At 40.4% G+C, this 17,066-nt stretch overlaps 2 long non-coding RNA genes across 8 annotated transcripts in view; both read right to left on the reverse strand.

The window, feature by feature from the left end:
* The window catches only part of LOC135113821 (uncharacterized), a 117,774-nt gene that overhangs the window by 11,815 nt on the left and 88,893 nt on the right, over positions 1-17,066 (reverse strand). For all 7 annotated transcript variants that reach the window (XR_010275072.1, XR_010275077.1, XR_010275070.1 and 4 more), the window contains one exon: positions 15,388-15,520. This is a non-coding gene — a long non-coding RNA (uncharacterized LOC135113821). The remainder of the gene's footprint in view (positions 1-15,387; positions 15,521-17,066) is intronic.
* On the reverse strand, positions 13,079-14,523 carry LOC135113822 (uncharacterized). Its single transcript, XR_010275078.1, has 4 exons — positions 14,143-14,523; positions 13,883-13,949; positions 13,531-13,586; positions 13,079-13,216 (listed from the first exon to the last, which is right to left on the reverse strand). It is a non-coding gene; the product is annotated as an uncharacterized LOC135113822 (long non-coding RNA).

A 17,066-nucleotide genomic window follows, 5' to 3' on the forward strand; every position in this document is an offset into this window, starting at 1 on the left:
CGATAAAGACGATTGTGCATTTTTCTGGTTCCTCATCATTATCCCCTCAAAATTTACATACTAATCCCAAAACACATCACCGCCAGAATAAAAACTACTGCCATAAAATATCAAGGTGTCGACAGAATGCATAACAGAAAAGAACGAGCGCTGCATTGCTCATCACTTTCAACGAAATATGTGTAAGAGCAAATCTCCTGCGTATACACGAGTTTATCCCAGATATTGCATCAGATGAACGGCTCCTATGCAGCCCACGTATCCTCGGCGCCGCGTGGCCTACCAGCCTGCACTGTCCGTCAGCCAGTCACTGCAGCAGGAGGAGAAAGACAGGCAGCAAGAAAGACAGGGAGGCAGACAGGCAGAGCATTATCCTGTCCTAATTGGAAGGATCGGCGTGGCGGAAGTAGCCTTTTCATTCACTATCCTACATGTGTTAGTTCAATATAGTGCAATTCAACACAAACAGCACAACAAAGGCTAGAGAATCTGTACTGTTTGTTCTGCCGCGGTGTTTTCTTGTGCGTGCATTGCGTCTGTACTCCGCGAACTGGCGATGAGATACAAATGGCGCAAGAAGGAGGATTACCACAAGGCTGCGCGCTGGAAGGTAATGTGACTGGTATTAACGTCACCTCTGCACTTTGCTCCTTGCACTCCCGCGTACAATGGCCGCGCTTACCCTCACAATATTACGGTGAATTAGCGCATGTGTGTGTGTGTGTGTGTGTGTGTGTGTGTGTGTGTGTGTGTGTGTGTGTGTGTGTGTGTGTGTGTGTGTGTGTGTGTCGCCGCGGTACAGGAGTGGTTTCAACGGGGAAAATAATATAATGAAGAAGAAGAAGAAGAAGAAGAAGAAGAACTACAATGACGACGACAACAACAACAACAACAATAACAACAACAATGACAAGAACAAGAAGGAAATGATGACGATGATGATAATGCTAACAGCTATACAAAACAGAGCACATGAACATAAATCATCGTATTAATTCATAAATTCTTTTGCAACCGATGTGCACATGAACAGAAAGGAAGAACAAGCAGCAGTAGATCTATTGACCCTCAGGCGCCTGTTTGTAATAATCTGCTCTCTCCAAAGTAAGAAACGTAGCGTAGTTAAGGCGAAGGCTGTGAGGTTATTGATCGTCTCCATGAAGCATAACAACACACAGTATGCACACTCTTACGTACCATATCGGATATTCATACGTACTACATCTTATAAGACGCAGCACGTGTCCTAATCCCCTATGGTCGTACTGAACGCGCGGGTTTATCAACGTGAATTACAACCACGATACATGCAAGTTGTGTTCACAGTGGACACTTCAGCACGCGACATTCCTGCCTCCATTCTCACGCGCGTCCCTCTCCTTTCATTAATTTGACGTCAGCCTGAGGTAAGACTGAATATACTCGCACACTCAAGGTTCCCAGCACTAAATTAAAAGATTACGCACCGGGCAAGGTTGTGAGTCGACTGAACAAGGCGACAAAAGTGTACAGTTGTTAAAGTGAGTGCGGGAGCTGTTGGTTAAAGAGATTTATGGGTAGTAATGCGAGGTGGATATAGACAAACATGTTTTATACAGAGACAGCCACTGATAAGTCTACAGGCAGGCTTCGTGCAGTTTCATATATGGTCTTATGCACTAGAGTGAGTACTGGTGGTTGGTGAGGTCTGGTTGTGTGTGGAGGCATTTGGGCAAACTGAAGCCATCAAGTATTTGGTGGCACTGATTGGGAAGGGACGGAAGTGTTCGAGGGAAGGTGAAAGGGTAGCAGAGAGGAGAAAAACAGAAGGGAAAGGCAGTTACTGTTTTACGGCATCATGCAAAGCTGAAAACATTGTGTGCGGGAAGACATTTGAAGAGAAATATAGTTTTAAAGTAACATTTGTATATTTGCTGTGTTTGAAAAATTCCAGTTTGATGGTAAAAGGAACAGCGTGTCCAGTTCACACCCATCACTCGGTTCCAAGAGATCACGGGTTCGAATCCCAGGCAGAGAGGAGATAGATTATGTTTACCTGCTGTCACGCCGCAGTCTGTGTTCACCTGGGAAGAAACTCGTCATCCAAACCAGTGAAGCCGCAAATATATGCTATAGTCTCTCTTTCTGTTACCTCTAATATATATATACTGTTCTATACACAATTTTTTTTTATCTCATTTAACTTGACTATTTTCCTTGATATCGTTTCTTGTATTCCCTTTACTGTTACATTTAATTTACCTATTATTATTATTATCATTATTATTATTATTATTATTATTATTATTATTATTATTATTATTACTATATTTTTTGACGTCCGGGTCTCCTGCTCTATCAGGGGCAAGACGGTGCCTGCTAAAGAAGGACTTTGGTTTTTCCCACAGACATATTATAATAACAACAATAACAACAGCTTCCACAACAGCGTGCTAAAAGTAGTGAAGATACCCTGACTTAGATATAGTGTTCCTTGCATATGCGCCTCTCGTGTGTTGTTAAGGGATGGCAATGTAATCGATAAGTTTTCACCATATTTTTTCTGAATACAAAGAAAAATACCAGTGTGTTGAAATTATGTTCATGGAATGTATGTGGAGTAAGGGAAAAATTGAATGATCCGGAAATTCTTAAGTTCTTAATGCAATATGATCTGGTTTGGCTGTTAGAGGTTAAAAGTGCGTATGAAAAAAGCGTACCTGGTTTCTATATGTATAACAATAAGTCAAGAGTAGGCTGTAACAGAGGTGGTGTTATGTTGCTCATCAAATGTGCGTTGATGCAATATGTGACCAATGTAAACATGGAGGAAGATGACATGATATGGGTGAATTTATCGGTGTGTAAAGATGTGAAATTTGGTGGTGTTTATATACCTCCAGAAGACTCACTATATTGCGAAGCTTCACCGTTTCGAGCGTTAAGTGAGATGTGTTTGAACACTCGTGACGTAGTTGTTTTAGGTGATTTTAATGCACGAGTTGGATCACATGTGTTGTCGTGTGGTGATGGAAGTGTCTATAGATATGATGGTGTGAAGGATCCGGTAGTGAATAGTCACGGGCGTATGATGCGTAACATGTGTAGAAGTAACAATATGGTTGTGATGAATCACCTGAACAGAAAAGGAACTACCTTAGGAGGTGACTTATCTTTTAGAAGAGGATCAAGATGGACATCGGAGATTGACTTGTGCGTGGTTACTTCCGATTGCGTACGATTTGTCAGTTCGGTCGAGGTAAACAAGTCAGTTAAAGGTTCCGACCACGCCCCAATTTGCGTAGATCTCGCTACTAAAGAAATGACTCAAGTTTCCCCGACAGAGCTGTTAGAACGAGCTAACGGTCTGGATGAGTCATACCGAAGAATACGTGCAAACGAGTCGATGTGGAAAAGTCCAAGATATGACACCGTAAACTTACATGATTTCAGTACCGAATTGCTAAGTCTCGATCCACCGAATCCGGACGCTGTTAGTATTGAAAATATTTCTGAAGCCTTCAGATCGAGCAGTGAAATTATTCATGAAGCTGCTCGTAGGAACAGATGTGGACGTCTCGACCAGCAGGAAGAAACGTGGGACAGAACGTTGCCGCGCTGGAGAAGGATATTAGAAACAAATGATGCTAAGTTCATATGGAAGGCCATTAACTGGTCAGGGAATATTGATACGCACGAACACAGACAACCTGAAGACGATCAACTAAAGACCCATTTCGAGAGCTTGTTAAATAATGAGTGTCACACTAATAGTATTCGCACTGTATGTATAGATGACTCGACTCCAACGATACCCGTATTAGACGAACCTTTCACTGTACAAGAATTAGATAAAGTACTCAAGGATGTGAATGTTAGAAAAAGTTATGTTGGTATTTGTCCAGGAATTATGAGAGCTTTACCTGTTGACTGGATCATGTTCTTTTTACATATGTTTAACGTTGTTTTTCTTAATGTGTGTTATCCAGTTTCATGGAGTTGTAGCAAACTTTTTGTACTCTTCAAAGGAGGTAAAGACAGACTTGAATGTGGAAACTACAGAGGCATATCCATTATGAATACATTGGCAAAATTGTATGATTACTTAATTTTGAACAGATTAAAACTATGGACAAGTATTGATAAATGTCAAGCAGGTGCTCAAAGCGGTCGAGGATGTGTCGAACAAATAATGACGTTAAGATTATTATGTGACCTGGCTAATTATAAGAAAAAGAAGCTGTATATGTTATTCATAGATTACAGCAAAGCATATGATAGAGTGCCTCGAGGTAAATTGCTTGAATTGCTTAAATCACGTGGTTGTGGTAAGGTTATGTTGCGTGCTATACAAGCTATGTATTCCTGTACTCAAAGTGTGTTACGTTCTGCAACTATTGATGCCACTGTTGGAGTCCGCCAAGGATCTCCATCGAGTTGTCTCTTATTCACCATATACATGGATGAGGTGGTTAGGATGATAAACAGGTGTGTAGATACAGATGGATTCTTGGGGAAACTACATACGCTCCTTCTTATGGATGACATGGTAATACTAGCTACTTCTAAAGAAATGTGTGTGAGAAAGTTAACCGCAGTGTTGGATTATTGCCAAGAATATGGAATGGTACTTAATGAAAAGAAAACAAAACTTATGGTAGTGCGAGGTACAGATGAAGACAGATTGCCGCTAACTGTTCGTAACATCAAGATAGACTGTGTTCATAAGTATCTTTACCTTGGGGCATGGATTTGTGATGATGCAAAGATGAACACAGTATTGGACCTTCACGAAACCGTGAATGAGATGCAACTCAATAAATTTGCAATTTTTTGTGCAGCAAATAACATTATGCCATATACATACAAGCGCAAAGTATTTGATGCTGCTGTCACTTCTGCCCTTCTTTATAGCTCAGAAACATGGTTGACAAATAATCCTAGAAAGATAATTGTTCAATACAATAGAGCAGTAAAGAACTTGCTAGGGGTAAGGAAATTTACAAGCCCCGACATGTGTCTTATTGAATCAGGTATTCCACCTGTACTTGATGTCATAGCAAAAAGGAGAAGGAAATTTCTAGAATCAAAGTTAAGGGAACCGAACGTTGAAGAACCATTCTATGTTGCATTTGAGTTGTGCAGAGTAGCTAATACTCCAGGGTATCAATTTGTGATGAAGGCACTACAGTATAGAGATAACGTAAATCCACTGGATATAGTCAAAATAAACATTAGAGAAAAACCCGAGACGGCATCTAAGTATGTGGCGTACAGATCAGTAATTAACCCTGAACTATCAGTACATCCAGTTTATGTCAGCAATGAGTTTGTCCCGGACTACAAAAGGCAGGCCCTTACGAGGCTTCGATTAATGTCACATGATTTAAAAATTGAGACAGGTAGAAGGAATGGAATACCAGCAGAGTTGCGACTGTGTATGTGTGATAGTAATGCAGTACAAGATGAGTCTCATGTTTTGTTAAATTGTTCTTTGTCAAGGGACTGTAGGGCTAGATATAATATATTGGATTTTAGTAGTTTTACCAGTTTAATGAAGTATAAGGGTAAATTAGGTACTTTATGTGATTATGTTTGCGATGTGTTAAAGCTTTACGGCTAAAATGTTCGTTTTTTTTTAAAAGAAAGGGAGTTTGAATTTTTTATTAGGCACTTTATGTGATTATGTTTGCGATGTGTTAAAGCTTTACGGCTAAAATGTTCTTGTTTTTTAAAAAAAAGGGAGTTTGAATTTTTTTAGGAGTTAAGTTTGGAGAAAGTTTGTTTTTTGCAATGTGAATTGGTTAATTTTATCTGGACAGGATTTTTATTTGTAGCTCTTTTTATATGATATAATGATTTTAGTGAAATGATTTTTACTTTAAGCTCCTTGTAATCGCAAAAATTCTGTCAATAAACTATAATAATATAATAATCTTCCCTCACGGCTTTCCTGCCATTACGCACCCCCCCTCCCTCCCTGTACCATTAATCATCCCGTGTTGGTATTTCATAGATAACGCTTCGCCGAATTTGCTAACTGTATAGATATAACCCTGCTTAAGACACGCCATGTCGCCATGCTGACTCCCTCCCTCGTACGTGGCTCCCATCGCGTGATGCTCCGCGTCTTATGATCTACTTATCTATTTTTATAAAGTGTGATAATGTGTACACAGGTTTTCACGAGACACTGTTGTTTTCGAGTGATTCTTGGACCTGACCTAACCTAATCTAACCTACCCTAACCAAACTAAACTAAAGAAAACAAAAGAAAACCAAATCTAGCCTAATCTAACTTGACCGACTCGAACCCAAACCAACCTCACCTAGTCTCGCTCAACTTGATCTAACCTAACCAAACCTAATCCAAACGAAACCTAATCTAACTTAACCAAACCAACCAAATTCAATCAAACACAACGAAACCTAACCTGAGAGAACTTAATGTACCCCAACCCTACCTAAGCCAAGTCAAACTAAACCACACACACACACACACACACACTGTTTATTAGCGTAAGGAATAGGCCCATACATAAATGATAAGGGCTGAACTATACGGTATGACATATGAGAGAGAGAGAGAGAGAGAGAGAGAGAGAGAGAGAGAGAGAGAGAGAGAGAGAGAGAGAGAGAGAGAGAGAGAGAGAGAGAGAGAGATCAGTGTGCCTTCTGCAGCTGTGGAGAAGGAAAGGAGGATGCAGGGGAGATGATGAAGAGGAGGAGGAGGAGGAGGAGGAGGAGAGAAAGGAATATGATGAATAACAATTAGAATAAAAAAGAAACGAATAAAACTGAGACAAAACAATAATAAACAGAAACAAACAAAACAAAGATAAACAAGAAATAAAACAGGAGGAAAATGACTAAAAAAAAAACACTGAACATGGAAAATGATAAACAGTTAGAAAAATAAAAAGTATTATACACGTATAAAGGATTACACGTACCCACACACGCGCACACACACAGACATACATACAGACAAAGACACAGACACACACACACACACAGACCTAAATTTCTTGCTGTATTAAATTACCACTTAATTAAGAGGAAACATATATTCCATAACGAGAAGGGATAGACATTAGAACCACCACCACCACCACAGGACGATAAGGCAAGACATTTCACTAAATTCACATCAACACATATTGACTTTTTTGGTGGTGTTTTTATTCCATGGCATGTTCATATCAGTTTGTTATTCAGTGGAGTCTCTCTCCCTCTCTCTCTCTCTCTCTCTCTCTCTCTCTCTCGTAATTACAGTGAGATTTTATATATTATTTCTAAATTCTCCTTCGTAACGCCAGACCGCCTGCTGTTTTAACGTTGAGTTGAGAGAGAGAGAGAGAGAGAGAGAGAGAGAGAGAGAGAGAGAGAGAGAGAGAGAGAGAGAGAGAAAGTATCGCGTTGAATGTCTCTCCCTCTCCCCTTCACACCAATTTCTCTCTCTCTCTCTCTCTCTCTCTCTCTCTCTCTCTCTCTCTCTCTCTCTCTCTCTCTCTCTCTCTCTCTCAACTCAAAAAACAAAAAAACACAACTCTCACTGAGCCTATCCACTTTTCCTGTGTTTCCATCTTTCCACTTGTCGCGCGCGCGCGCGTGTGTGTGTGTGTGTGTGTGTGTGTGTGTGTGTGTGTGTGTGTGTGTGTGTTCCAGACTTCTTGATATGTCTTTCTCCTTTAAATACATTATCATTCTATGTACCTGCACATTTCATCTAGAGAGAGAGAGAGAGAGAGAGAGAGAGAGAGAGAGAGAGAGAGAGAGAGAGAGAGAGAGAGAGAGAGAGAGAGAGAGAGAGAGAGAATGGCAGGCAGTATGATATATAGAAACATAACAAGATAACACTAGAAACAATACCATATTAATAGATTTACTCTATTTAGAACAACCTCAACGTGCCCAAACACTAAGAAAGAGACGAAAGTTATTTATAGAAATAGAAGATTCTTTTGGCAAGGAACTGAGGTGAGAGGAAGAGCTCAAATCATGGAGAAAATACAAGAAATGAACTTGACCTTGAGGCTTCTGAGGGGTAAAGTCAGAGAGAGAGAGAGAGAGAGAGAGAGAGAGAGAGAGAGAGAGAGAGAGAGAGAGAGAGAGGAGTAGGTAGAACGTGACAAGGAATGTACATACACTTAAGCAAGGAGGATAGGGAGAATGTTATATTATAATTGTGACAAGGTGCTGAGTGAGATGAGAACAGTTGAAGGCAATAATAAGAAAAAAAGAAGCTAAGTGTAAGGTTTCCGAGAGTCAGTGTATCAAAACTCAAGTAAAAAGAAAAAAAATGTTTAACCAAGACAGAAAACATTTTTGGCAAGGAAAGTTGTGAGAGGACAGTTCATGGTGACGATAAGACAAAACAGCCTAACTATTAGGCTTCCCAGGGTCAAGGCCAGAGAGAGAGAGAGAGAGAGAGAGAGAGAGAAAGGTAGACAATATACCCAAACTCTAAAGAAGAAAGAAAAAAGAACCGTTTATCGAAATACAAGACACTTTTTGTAAGGAGCGTGGTGAGAAGAGGAGAGTCTATGACGACAATAAGATACATTATACTGATCACAAGGACTCCGAGGGTCAAGGCCAGAGAGACCAGGCAGAATATCGCCAGGAATAGTGGCAGCTTTCTGAAACACTTCGTTGTCTCAATAGGACTATGTTCACTTGCCGAGAGAAAAACCTCGCTGCCCACAAGGCTTCCGAGGGTCAAAGCCAGAGAGAGCGGGTAAAACAACAGCAAAGAGAGTGACCGCGTTCTGAATCACTTTGTTCTCTCATCGCAGCGATCACTGGCCACGAAAACTTAGTCGAATTCTCATGGGTATTTTTTTTTTTTATCATTGATGATACAGACTACTTGTTGACAGAGCATTTGACTCATGAAAACATCCTTGAAGTCCACAACAGTTTTCATTAGACTCCGTGAAAATTAATCGAAGAGGAGTACAGGGGTGTTTAAGAACGCTGCTCCAGGAACATATTTAATGAAAGAGTAAGGATATATTGACAAAAAAAAAAAAAAAAAAAAAAAAAAAAATAGAACTGTCCAATGTTTAATTTCTCAAAAATCTGATAGGCAAGTTTAAAGTTATCAGACAAGGAGTGAATGAAAAAGTGTAATATGATAGGGAGAAAATACTAAGGGATGTAAACTTTCCCAGTCATGTGAAAAAAGAGAGTAAAAGAACAAATTAATGAAAAAAAAAGAAAATTGTTGTAGATGTCGTTGGTTTGGCGTCACACATCACAAAGGATTTATTGACAAGATTTCCATTACTGCCTGGTGGTAAATACTGTGACAGTCGATGACGTGTATTCTAGCGAACAGAGCGTGTACTAATGCTTTCCACTTCAGAAACTAAATAGTCAGTGGAGACGTGGAGACAAATTCCCTTGGTTATACTTTTTTATTTTTTTTTTTGCTAGATGTGGAGGTGGACACTAAAATAATACAGTCAGTAGAAGAGAAGAGAGAAATTGATTCGGTATATAACCCAGTCTCTTTTCGCCGCTGTTAGTGAGAATGGTGGTAGACAATGAAATTAAATAGTCAGTAGAGCTGTAGGCTACACCCCCAACTCGGACCATCACCAACTCGGCCCTGGTCTATACTAACTCGGACCACCAACTTGGACCATGTTTAAAAGTTAAATAATAATTCAGCAGCTCAAAATTGACTTATTTCACGATAAAATACAATTAAAATTATGCTCTAAAAACATGCAAAAGTCAGTAAAATACAATTAAAATTGTAGTCTAAAAACATGCAAAAGTCAGTTTAAAAAATAAAACTAGAGTATTTCATGAAAAATCAAGTCATTACATATTCACAGCAATATGATGAGAGGCAGCTTTCAGTAAGCTTTTTGCTGTTCTAGTGCCCAGAGAAAATTCCTCCCAAAGCATGACTAGTCGTCCGTGTTTTGTATATTTATTTTTTTGGTGACGCCAACACCTTTCCATCATTTATAAACTTTACATGAAGCGTTACAAGTCTAGCCTGTGTGTGTAGTAGGGTTATTAAAGTATAGAAGTTCAGTTGGCCTTGACGTGCTTTCATATTAAGTCTGTAATGCCATCCTTCAACGTCATTGTTACTTCTTACACTTCGATCAAATACACACCAAACTTTGGGAGGCCACATTTCTGACGTAATCCATGTACTGTTTATGTACTCTAAATAAGAGTGGTTGTGACCCAGCTGCTTTTCTACAGAATCTTATAAAAAGTCCTTCTATGTGATCATCAGGTACATACGGCAGAGAAAACAGCTGTCTTACAAATTTGTAGGTTTTGCTATCATGTGTGTAAGCAGACTGGAGGCCAAGAACTTGCGCCTTCCTCCAAACTGCTTCTCCCCAGTGAAATGCACAACCACGCATAACTACATGTGGGAAAACTTCTGGGATAGCACGCCAAATACTTTGTTCAAAATCAAGGATAACTTCTTTTACTTTTAATTGTCCATCTAAAATTTCTTTGAGTTTACTAAAAATTATCCTATAATCTTTACATCTCTTACCCGACATTAACACAAACAACAGAGGCGTTTGTTTTACGTTACCATCGCACTTCATAAATGCGTGAATACTAAAAAGCTGGGTAAAGGGTCGCCTCACTACTTTAAAAGTTCCATCAACATACCAGTTTCTTGCTTTAGCAAGTAACTGAAGCTGTTCTTGTGTTGCAAACAATAGGTGGCGTCTGTCTCCTATACTTATATCTGCTTTAAGAAATTTAGGTGGAATGTGCTCCTCACTAATACAAAAAGTTAGGTCACTGGGCTCAGCAGGTCTGTTAGCTCGCCGCTTCCTGTTTGCTTGGCGAGCTAGATTCACCGGTGCAGGTAGCGAGGCAGTAGGCTTTGTTGGTTCAACGTGCTCAAGAAGCACTTCCTCCACGATTTCTAAAGCTGGGCGAAATACAGCATCCATTGCTTTGTCTTTAATTAACTTTGAAACCATGCTTGTAGTCAAAGGACATGCTTCCGGTGGGTGTGAATGTTCATTGGCTCCTCTGATAAACACTCCGTTCACTTCCTTTACCATCATGTTACAGGTAACCTTTTTATTACGTACGCACTGCACAGCGCCAATGAACACCAACATTTGTTTTTCTTTTAAATGTGTATGAAAATCGTAGACTGTCCACAAGTTTCTGCTTGCCCCTTTGTGAAGATGCACACATTTTTTCATACGGTATAATAGGTGGATGAGCCTCAGAGCAGTCCAAAGTGTCGTTGTCCAAGGTGTCTTCGTCTAGACAAGTTTCAGAATTTATATCATCCACTAACGCCTGGGTCGGAGTAGGTAGATGATCCTCAGCGCAGTCATGTACAGCGATGTCTTGTACAGAAGAGCAAGTTGTGCAGCTCCAATTCACGTCAAGACCCTCCCTTACAGCTCTTCTATAGTCCTCCCTTGAAATCCCAGTCTTACAGGTTCTGTGTTGCCACGATTTACATCCATCACACAACAATGCCTCCTGTAAAAAATCATATTCCGAGGTTCATGTCGATATTTTAGTGTACACTAGATATAATCAGTATTTCAGAAAACTGTTCAACATAGTTACAATAAATTCAATTAACGATTAAATCCTGTAGTCTCACCTGTCGAGGACGCGCTACGTCTTTGCACACCAAACACTTGTCCATGATCGGACTGCCTTCTGCCGTGACTGCCTTCTGCCGTGTACAAGTGATATCTGGCCTGGACATCGTGTGAGTGAACCAAGAATCACACATGTGTGAAGCACTCTTCTCTGTGCGATAGTTTATGATGGTTTGAATCTGACAAGTGTGTGAAGCACTCTTCTCTGTCCGAGTTCAAGTTGGTTAGGCCGTGATCCCTTTAGGCCGAGAGTCTGTGCTGCCGTTCTTGACAATGGTCACACTGCAAAGCATGCTGGTTGAATCGTACACGTCGAGAGCAAACAACACGAGGAAATGTGGTAGGCATCCTGAGCGATGAGGTGTGAGGGAATAACGAATACGCAGAATTTGATTTCAACACATCAACTAAGTAAGCAAGACAGTGTTTTGAGACTTTCGAAATTATAGGTTTCGAATTTAGTAATATTTTGAATTAACTAATTGAGACTGTTTCAAAATTAGTATGTAGGTTTCGTAATTGTAATTGCACTTGTACGGACACGGCAAGGTTTGCTGTGCGACACAGGTGTGAGAGGTGGCAGAACAGGAAATGTGATAATGGTGTATCTTGAGCTGATTAATGGGAGCTGTGAAACCCGGTATTTTCAAGGTGTGAGAGGTGGCAGAACAGGAAATGTGATAATGGTGTATCTTGAGCTGATTAATGGGAGCTGTGAAACCCGGTATTTTCAATGACTGGGTTTCGTGCACTTCCTGCAGTACCTCATAAAACGATTAATATGTGTGTATGTACGCTACGGAACATAGTTTCCACTGCATATAGGTCTCTTCCACTGTATATAGGTCTCTTCCATTTATTACCTTTATTTTATGGAGGTATCGATCTCTCGATACATTATCAAGAGTATCAATAAAACTCATTAGCATGCAATCACGTCACACTTCTCGCCTCCACAGTAGTCCTCCAGCATCGACTGCACTATAAAAACTATAAAAAGGATCTCAGTATTACGGCCTAAACGACCCACGGCCTACAGAGTCGCGGCCTAAACGACTCTCGGCGTAAAGGGATCACGGCCTAAACGACTCTAGGCCTAGAGTGCTCACGGCCGAAACGACCTGCTCCCCTCTGTGCGATAGTTTATGATGGTTTGAATCTAACAAATGTAGTGATAATACACGTTCATACGTGAAGCCACGTGCAGCTTGTCGAGATTTTTTTTCCCACGCTCAAATGAAGCGGTTACTGATTCGTGATTAAAGAAATAATTAGCTTATGTATTGCTTACATGTAGTTTACAGTGGAATTTTAATAATAATAATTTAATAATTACGGCTGCGCCAGTATTATGACAATTTGTTTTTTCATCCCGAGTCGTAGGGTAATGAAGGCAAATGGAGGGTAATTTCAGTAAGTGTGTAGGGCGGAGACGTCTGTAGAGGTTGGCAACACTGCCCACAGTTTATGATGGTCCGAGTCGGCAAACATGGTGGTCCGACTTGGTATTTCAGAAAATGAGAATGGTCCGAGTTGGTCCACAAGATGGTCCGAGTTGCCTTTTCATAATGGGCCGAGATGGAAAAGGGCCGAGTTGGCCCTACCCCGAGCTGTAGAGAGAAACTGCGTTGGTTACATTTTTACTGCTGTTAGAGGTGGTGGTGGTGATGGTGGTTATGGTGGTGGTGGTTGTGGTGGACAGTGAAATCCATTACGAGAGACTGATAATAATCTGGTTATAGTTATACTCGAGCAGCGGGTATTACCACCTGTGTTTATAGTGATATTCAGTGATACTCATAATATAATGTGATGCACTACGAAAGTCTGTGGCTGTAGTAAGGAGCCCACTGAGGGAATCCGTAAGTAAAGACCGAAACAATGTAAATAAATAGATACCTTATTCTTTTAATTTTGTACTGACCTATGTGTTAGGTTCATTTTAGCAAAGGAAACACTGATGATTACCATGAAGCAAACCTGAAATAAGATATACCATACAGTTCATATTGTATAGAGGCATCCATTAACACAGCTTGAACACTGCCATAACTTCTTTATTACAAGCGTTTGGACCTGTCAAAATCATTACAATAAATACATCAGTTTTTTTTTTTCTCATAAGTACCCAAGCATCATTAATAAGTAGATCAATATGAAAATTGAGAATGGATGTATGTAGAATTCACCATATGCTAAGTACAATTAAAATCAATCATATAACCAATCAACCACATTGATCTTCACTTATAATAATCATTAGAATTATAACTCACAACGGTAGCTCCAGCCGCATATGGATTGCCTCCATGAACTTTCCGAACCAGTAGTTGGATTCATAAACTGTAATACATGAAATATTCCCCGAGTAACTATCAATCTTAATAGCCGACCACACAATCACATTAACACTGTCATCATAAAAGATCATCACTAATACAAACATTTTGTCGATGAACATCACAAATGTTTGAAGTGAACACCAGCTGATAAACCCCCACACAGTACTATTATAACCAAACATAGCCATACATACCAGCATAATACAATAATCCCAAGTCTTGAATAAATGTTACATCCAGTGATCCATCACAACACACTTCAGGTAGGGGCGGACAGCAACTAACCCTGGCTGACCGTTCGTCGCCACCTCATCACCCTGCTGCCACCTCACCTCACCTCCCCACTGCCACGTCACAAAGACGTGCGGCTTGCGCACCTTGTACAGAGCTTAATCCTCGTCTACATAAATACACTGATACACGAACTAATTTAGAAATAAACAAATAAATAAAATTTATATTCAAATCATCATCAGACTGATGATACACATATATCAAGCTAACAAACACGTGCAATACACACAAACGGGTAGTTAGTTCTCTCTCTCTCTCTCTCTCTCTCTCTCTCTCTCTCTCTCTCTCTCTCTCTCTCTCTCTCTCTCTCTCTCTCTCTCTCTATCTATCTATCTATCTATCTATCTATCTATCTATCTTTTCATCTATCTCTATATTTCTGTCTATCTCTATCTACCTAGCTATCTATCTACCTATCTATCCATCTATCTATCAATTAACCTCACACAAGTGCATCATTATTAGTTTCCAGTTCGCCAGCACAGTACGTGTCTGTACATTCCCAGCATGTTGTGAAAGGCCACTAAAGGGGAAGGGGCGAGGTGGTAGCAACGCCTTTTCTCTGTGCTTATTCCCGTAGTGAGAAAAGTAGAGACAGACGAGGGGTGATTTTACAGAGTCCTCGCTGAACCCTGATGGATGAGCCTGGTCTTGTCAATACCTACTTTCTTTGATAGGAATGACTGGGTTAGGTTAGATTAGTGTTGTTGCTGGTGTTGTTCTTGTTGTTGTTGTTGTTAATGGTGGGATTGTGGTGTTTTTACTGGGCTGGTTGTTGCAGTTGTGGTGGTGGTAATGATGGTGAGTAGTAGTAGTAGTAGTAGTAGTAGTCGCACCACCATCAACAACACCACCACCACCACCACCACCACCACCAGTAACAGCAGAAGTAACAGTAAAAGTCAGATCATATCATGTTAACTTATACCAATATTAAGTTGAGTCCCACGAGACCAAGATGGGATAACAATATATGGTAAAGCGCAATAAAAGAAAGTCAATATTGTAAGGCACAGAACAGGGAGGGCAGTGTATCGTGAGGCGCATTACTAAGAGGAGCTGTGTATTATAAGTCACAGTACAAAGACAGTATATTGTAAGGCATGGTACAGGGAGGGCAGTGAGAGGCGAGGCGTAGTACTCACTGACGAGCGGTGTCTTCTCAGTGGGCGGCAGGGACTCTGATGGTCATGAGGAAGACAGTCATGGAGAGCAGCGCCGAGATGCCCTGAGTCACCTTCTCCCCGGATTCGCTCGGCACGTGGAACACCAAAAGGGCTGCAGAGAACAGAGGGAAGGTACATGTAGGTCAAGAGTGAAGCTGATGGAGATGTTTGAGTGGCATAAGGGAGATGGCAACCAGAGGAAAGGTGTATAAAGGTTAAAAGTGGTGATGATGGAGGTGTTCAAGTGCCATAAGGGATATAACAAGGTGACAAACAAAATATTCAGGGTTAGTAATCAGGAGAGGTAGGTTTTCTACAGGGACTGCCACTTGTAGGCCTCATCACTTCATGCACCAACCCATATTTTGTCGTGTTATGTTCCTGTGGTTCTGATGGAGGTGTGCAAGTGGCATAGGGGAGACAACACGGTGATGTAGACAAGATTCTATATGGTCAATAATCAGGATGGGGCTAGAAGATGCTATAATTTTCTCAAGGAGTGACGAGGCTGGACCAAATCATGAAGGAATACATCACCAGCAGACATTTCCTCGTCTGTTTGAGAACTATTCCTAACAAGCTAACTAAGAAATCAACAAATTTTAACAAGCTAATTGAGAAATGAACTAACTCTAACAAGCTAAGAAATCAATTAATTCCAACGAGGTAACTAAGAAATAAACAAATTCTAACAAGCTGACTAACAAATCAATGAATTCCAACGAGATAAACTAATTCTAACAAGCTAATTAAGAACTCCAGCTTATCCTAACAAACTACCTAAGAAATAAAATAATTCTAAAAAAAAAAACTAACCAAGAAAATTAATCTGTTTCCACACCAGACAAGTTCCTCCCCCGCTGTTAGAGGAAGGGGAGATGGTAATCCATCCACCACATCCCTCTGGCTCAGGGCGTCTCAGCAATACTGGCGGGGTGCAAGGTCACAACTCCTTGGCTTACGTCCAAATTGTCTTCACCAAGCCGGAGATTCGAACCCCGGACCCTAGTATTGTGTGTCGGGCGCGCTAACCACTGCACCACCAATCCTCTTAGGCCTCTAAATCTTTGACTGCTAATAACAAAGTAACGTTGGTGGGCAATTCTACTAAGCGAAAATTAAGCCGAGTACAGTAGAATGTTTTACTATTTGTGTTGCAGATAACGAGTGTCACAAACATACTGCTCCGGGTAAGTAATCAGAACAGGGCGAGAAATAATGGATTTAAGCTTGATAAAGTTTGGTTTTTGAAAAAGATACGCAGAAATGAATTTTCAAGGACAGTAATCAGTAACGGATGAATGGAATATAACAAGAGTGACAAACAAAATCCTTATGGTCAATAATAAGGACAGGAAGAGAAATAGTGTGTTCAAGCTTCATACAGGTACATTTGAAAGAGATAAGAAGGCACTGGATCTCAACAACAATGGTGGATGACTGTAATGGACTCAGTAATCAGGTTGTTAAGGTTGAAAGAAAACCACACAGATTTATGGATGAGGGTGACAGGTGGATGCAGGTAAGAATGTTTTATACAGAGACTGCCACAAGTAAAACTGATGATTTCTTGCAGCTTCTCTTATTTCCTTATGTTGGTAAGTTGTCTTTCCTTGAGTGTTGGCTTTGCACGTTATACACAGGCACGGTTAAGTAAA

This window comes from Scylla paramamosain, chromosome 26, assembly GCF_035594125.1.
Source record: "Scylla paramamosain isolate STU-SP2022 chromosome 26, ASM3559412v1, whole genome shotgun sequence".
NCBI classification, from domain to species: domain Eukaryota; kingdom Metazoa; phylum Arthropoda; class Malacostraca; order Decapoda; family Portunidae; genus Scylla; species Scylla paramamosain.